Here is a 6,000-nt window from a genome sequence, read left to right as displayed (position 1 = left end):
CCCTGTACCCCAGTACTTGTCTCCCCTGGGCTGAGCCAGTGGCTACGCTCCCTCTGACCTTTGCTCACGTTCACCCACGACACCTCCTCATCCATCCATGCCCCACTCAGCTTAGCTTCTCAAACCAACCTGAATCAACGTTTCTCTTCCTTGAGTCTTTACACTTATTTTCCAAGCCCCGCCATGGTCCCCATTTTATATGCAGCCCCATTCTTTAATAGGAAAGTACAAACTACTTCTGTAATACAACTTGATCAGTGTGTGTGTGTGTGTGTGTGTGTGCCCGCGCAGATACACATGTAGATATGAGCCCTGTCTCACCATATGAGCCCAGCTCTAACCCCAGAAACACTACCAGGTTCATAGGGGACCCTCAGTAAATATGAGTTAAAGATCTGATAACACTTTCCCGTATATTTTAAGCTATATGTACCTTCTGCTGTTGCTCTTCCTCCTTCCATGGGGTGGATGTTGGTTCCTTCAACAATTATTAATGGAGCGCTTCCTATGTGCCTGGAAAGAAGGAAATCACAGTGAACAAGGCGGCTATAGTCCCTGCTTTCTCGGTCCTAAGAGTCTCGAGTTTTGGCTGTGGCTGGAAAACCAGGCCCTCTCTCTGAATGTTGACAGTCATCTGCTCTCCCTCTGTGGGAGACAACCACCAGGCCAACTGGGCTACACAGCAACTGCTGGAAGACAGCAATGGGATACGAGCAAAATGCCACATACGAAGTTGGTTAGAAAGTGTCCTTCCTCACTGGCTTCTGCTGAGATCTCAAACGAGGAAAAATATTCTTTTTTTTAAACCTCTCTTGCATCAGGCTGGTTTTGAATTAAAAATTGAGATGTCTCAACCTGTTCACTCTTGGGTGCTGTTTGAAAGTGTTCTACAGGACAGGGTGGTTTCTATTTACTTATCTCTCTTCAAAGCCATAATTTCCCTGAAATAAGTCGGTCATTATTATTATCGTAAAAGAAACCAGTATAAAAATTAAGTTTTACTAAAAACTAATGATACGAATCACTGAATGCTTACATGAATAATTTACAATAATATTCATTCATTCTTTCATTCATATATTAATGGAATTCTTATAGCAGTTATACCAGTGAGTATGATTAAAGTAAAAATAGTTTGCTTGACCGTGTTAAACTGTCACAATGCCCATCTGGAAAATAGAATACTAGCCATTTACAGTTAAATATCTGCCCTAGACGTTAGAGGGTAAATTAGAGGATAAAACTGGGACCTTATCTCTAACAGCTTCAAGTCCAAACTTCTGGTGGTTTAAACCCTTAAAATCAAAATCAACCAAGCATTCAGCAAATACACATAAATACAAAATATAAAAGTAATTATTGGAATAAGCATTAAAGGCTTCAAATTTTAGTTATTTTTAAAAGTCTTTTATCAAAGCTGAAAAGAGCATCATCTGACAACTCAACAAGAAAACCCCTTTAGCCCCAGATGCTCTGTGTCCAGGTCCCGTTTTCAGAGAAAGCAACATAACAAACGAGAACAGACCAGAAAACTCTTGGACTGTTAAACTGCCTTGCCAGGTTGCAGGCAGGGCAATGTTAAGCAAGGATCCTCAGAGAGCCACACAGGGCAGAAGCAGAAGCGACCTATAAATCATGCATATTTTCACAGCAAGAAGGCTGGCTCGTGGCTTCGGTAATCAGCAGCCATCAGAGTGAGTGCCGCCACACAGGAGAGCAATTCTGCCATTCCATTCCTTCCAGGTCAGCAACGATCTGCTCTGCCTGTGATGGACCAGATACCGGACAGATGCCATGCTAATGCCATGTAAAGTAAACATAAAACATGGAGCTAATTAGGGCAGAAATACCATCTGACTCTTCCACAGTTTCGATCACATAACTAGTTGGTTTCAAGGCAGATGATAACAACTTGCAAGGGTCCTTCCTGATGATGTCACATATTTATCCAGTCTACACCAGCAGCTTAATTTTTCAAGTGTGACCCACAATCAATATATTTTACATTTTACATCATGACCTAGTCCCAACGCATGTACAAATATAAAAAATAAAATATAAAATCATATTTTCCTAAAGCAATACTTACCCATACTACTAGTGATGCATTTGATGGCCTATTCTAGCCTCATACAGACTTTTAAAAAACGCTGATCTGGACTTCCTAAAGTATTGGATAATGGGGCTCAGTGTACCCTGCCCAGGCCGGCCTACAACTCTACACACTACCTAGTTTTTTTGTTTTTTGTTTTCTCATTCCAGTTGATTTAAAGACATTTTATAATGGGATAATATATATATGCAGCAAATATCAGAGTACGATTTAGGGCCGCAAACTATGACGACTGGAAGAGGGTAGGTGCCCTTCTCATCTCTGAGGCCCCAGTCCCTAGACCTCAGTACAGGGTCCTTGATACATTTTGTTGAATTTTAGAGCCAATAAAGCAAGGGGTAGTTTTAGTGTTTCAAGTCCAGGCCTGAGGATAATGTCACCGAGAAAAACAAAGCCCAGTCCAAGAGGCTTCCTGGCCAGGGGTCCACAGGCCACAGAGACCCTTGGCCTCCAGCCTGGGCCCTCACTCCATCGGGACAGCTGCCAGGGCCCCCCGCGGGACCCCGGCCCGCCGACCCTGTCGGAACCCTGGGCTAGACCACGATTCCCGCGAGCGGCGCTCCTATCCAGAGACGACGGACCGACCCCGAAAATGCGCACAAAACCATTGAGGTATCAGAAAATCGCTTGGCACTGTCGCCCTGGGCGGCACCTACGGGACTTGGCCAGGCCCAGGACGCAGGGGCTGCAGCGAGAGGCGCGGTCACCCCGCCTGGGAGACGGCCTCGGCCGGTGTGGGCGACAGTGGCCCAGGACCGCCCTGAGCGGCGACAGGGCCTCAAACACGACCTGCGCTGGACAGGCACTCAGGACAAGGCCTCGACCTGTGCAGGTGGTGAGGCCGTCCCCATCCCCACACGTCAGAGCTCCACACACTCCGCACCTGTCTCCCGCGCCTCGGGGTCCTGAGGGGGAGGCTTGGTTGTGGCGCTGGTGGTCAGCGCGGTGCATCCTGGGACGATGCTCGACGCCCCGTATGGGGCCGGTGGTCAGCGCGGTGCATCCTGGGACGACGCTCGACGCCCCGTATGGGGCCGGTGGTCAGCGCGGTGCATCCTGGGACGACGCTCGACGCCCTGGGTGGGGCCGATGGTCAGCGTGGTGCATCCTGGGACGATGCTCGACGCCCCGTGTGGGGCTGATGGTCAGCGCGGTGCATTCTGGGACGACGCTCGAGGCTGGGCACATGCGCGGTGGGGGCACAGAGGGACCCTGCCGGCCACCCACCGCGCTGTTCCCCAATGACAGCATCCTTCTCTTTGTGGCAGGTACTTGACCTGGGCTACTCTTCTCTGAATCGGCACGTTGATTAAAATATAAATAAACCTATGAACATCATTTATGGAGGCGGCATAGTGCAGTGAGGGTGACAAGCTTTAGAGCCCAGGGCGTAAACAGCGACTCTTCGATTGACTAACTTTGGGATGTGTGACCTCGGCCTATTTAATAGCCTATTAAAATGCTAATTTCTTCCGGAGTAAAACGGGGGTAATAATTCCTCCTTGCAAGGTGTCCTGAGCATTAAATGAGATAATTTCTAGAAAGTATGTAGCGTAAAGACTGAGCACTCAGAAAAAGATCGTTTTAGTATTTGCACAAAATTATTGTTTTGTTAAGTCTTATTAAGTCTTTAATGAGGTCTCCGTGAAATAAGAACAGAAAGGCATCACGGAGAGCTCAGGATAATATAGAAAACCAAGGAGTCGGGATGCAGGTACGAGACTGATAGACGTGGATGAAAGAAGATAGCAAAGAAGTGGGAAAGTAATCACAGATTTATCACCTGCTCTGGCGGTGACGGTGAACCGAACTGACACTGGAGAAGATCTAATCAGGTATGAAGAAATCAAGAGCTCAGGTATTGTCCCAGAATAGAGAGAAGAACAAAGATGCAAGTGCTAAGCCAGGAAGCCTGGAGATTAGAAAGTGGAAATGCAAATGATGATTTAAAAATGAATTGTAAATATTGAAGGAATGGCAAAGAGAAAGAAAAACAATATCTGGGATGGTACAGAAGACTCATCATGTTCTAAGCAAGAATACTCAAAACAGCACCAGATCTGGAGAGCATCTCAGGGCATTTTTGAATTTCAATGACAATAAATTATTTGTGACACACCCATCAGAAAAAAATCACAGTTAACCTGAAAATAATCAAATGAGGATGTTCCCAGCTTTCTTCTCCAGAACAGCTACGGAGAGAAAACGACAGAGCAAAAGGGCAACAGTTTAAGAAAACTTGTAACACAAAAACTATTCCCCCGATAAGTTGTCACGTAGCTCAGCAAAGGGAATGGCAACCAAAAGACACACTCTGATACGCAAAAGACACACTCTCTTCCTAGAAAAGCTGGTGAGAGGCATATTCCAGCCATCCCTCCTGCAAACATTACCCAACGGGAAGCAAAAATGAGGTTAGCTCATTAGAAAGTGTTAAAACTAAGTAATACAGGTAATGGTGATGATAAAATGGAATGTAAAAGGTAAAAGTGAAACTTGAAGATAGATCATGTACAGAGTTATTGGGAATAGCAACTTGGTTTGTGAATTTAGATGAAATTAACACTGGCCGGAAACCTTGAGTGGGCAGGAGAGTGAAAGTGAACTAAATTCTGCTCATAACAGAGTCTACATTTATGGCTTCCATCTTGGCTTTGATGACAAGAAAAAGGAATTTTCAAACATGTTTTTTGAAAGCATCAATGGTAATGATTATACAGTTAAAAAAGTAGGTGTTTTCCAAATAACTATCAGACATAAATACAAATAACTAACAACCCACCTCAACCTAAGAGAAAACAAAGGAAATACCAAGAAAGAATAAAATATAAAATGGCAAATATGTAATTTATTTTTTTAAATCATAGATAAAACTGGGTATGCTATATGTCAGTGACAATGAGTAAGTTTTGATTTTCAAAAGGGGGAAACTTTCCGTTGTGTTTACAATCTAAAATCCAATTACCCATTATCTGCTGCTTATACCTGATCAAACCAAAGAAACCATTCCAAAAGGTTTGGATTAAAAGTCACACCATATAGTTGGGGAACCTCAGACCCTGGTCCTGGATGGTCCCAATGTACTTTTCTTTAGATACCACAGTTTTTTGTTTTCTGTATTTCCCCAGCTGGTTCACAACAGGCAGGCTGGACAATACAGGCTTCATGAGAGTTCCAGCATCATCTGTTCTATACATCACTACTGCAGGTGGCACGCTGTTGTGTTTGTGAGTCCAGCCTCCCACGGTGGTTATGTCACCGCTGACCTGTCACAATTGGAATGACACAACTTCCTGAAGATGGGCCTCTGCCATCCCCACAACAGACGATTAAAGAACTAAAAAGGAGGTACTGTTAGCTTACTTTTTTATAATGCTGTTGAAATAAATGCTCCTGGTGGAATTCCAATGGCTTCTCTCTCCATGCCAATCCGGGAAGTACAGCATGGTGTTCAAGATCCATTTCCAAATCCCCAGCTGATGATGTGCTGACGTGTTTTTTGTTTTGTTTTTGTTTTTAATTTACCCAAACAGACCTTTCAGAGAATCGGGTTATTTGTGGTTACTCATAAATGTTACTCTGATTCCACATTTCGTTTGTAATAAAACTCACCCGTAGAGAGAAAGCTGTTGGCAATTAAGTTTATTTTCCAGTTCACCACTCACCTTCCTTTCCATATAATCATCAAATCATTCATTATGCAGGCTATACTAGTTTTATGTTTTACAGAAATGAACAACAACAACAAAAAATAAAAAACCCAGAAATTTAGAAATGAAAAATAAACTCTTCTCAGCAAATAAAGTTTAGCTGCACTAATTACAGGACACCTGCCCATCCTTATGATAATTTATTGAATAACTTAAAAAAGAAAGTCATAAGCAATC

The sequence above is a fragment of the Furipterus horrens genome, unplaced genomic scaffold (assembly GCF_987537825.1).
Source record: "Furipterus horrens unplaced genomic scaffold, mFurHor1.1.pri manual_scaffold_16, whole genome shotgun sequence".
In the NCBI taxonomy this organism is placed as follows: Eukaryota; Metazoa; Chordata; class Mammalia; order Chiroptera; family Furipteridae; genus Furipterus; species Furipterus horrens.
The sequence above is the reverse complement of the archived record's forward strand: the minus strand, read 5'-3'. Positions refer to the sequence as shown.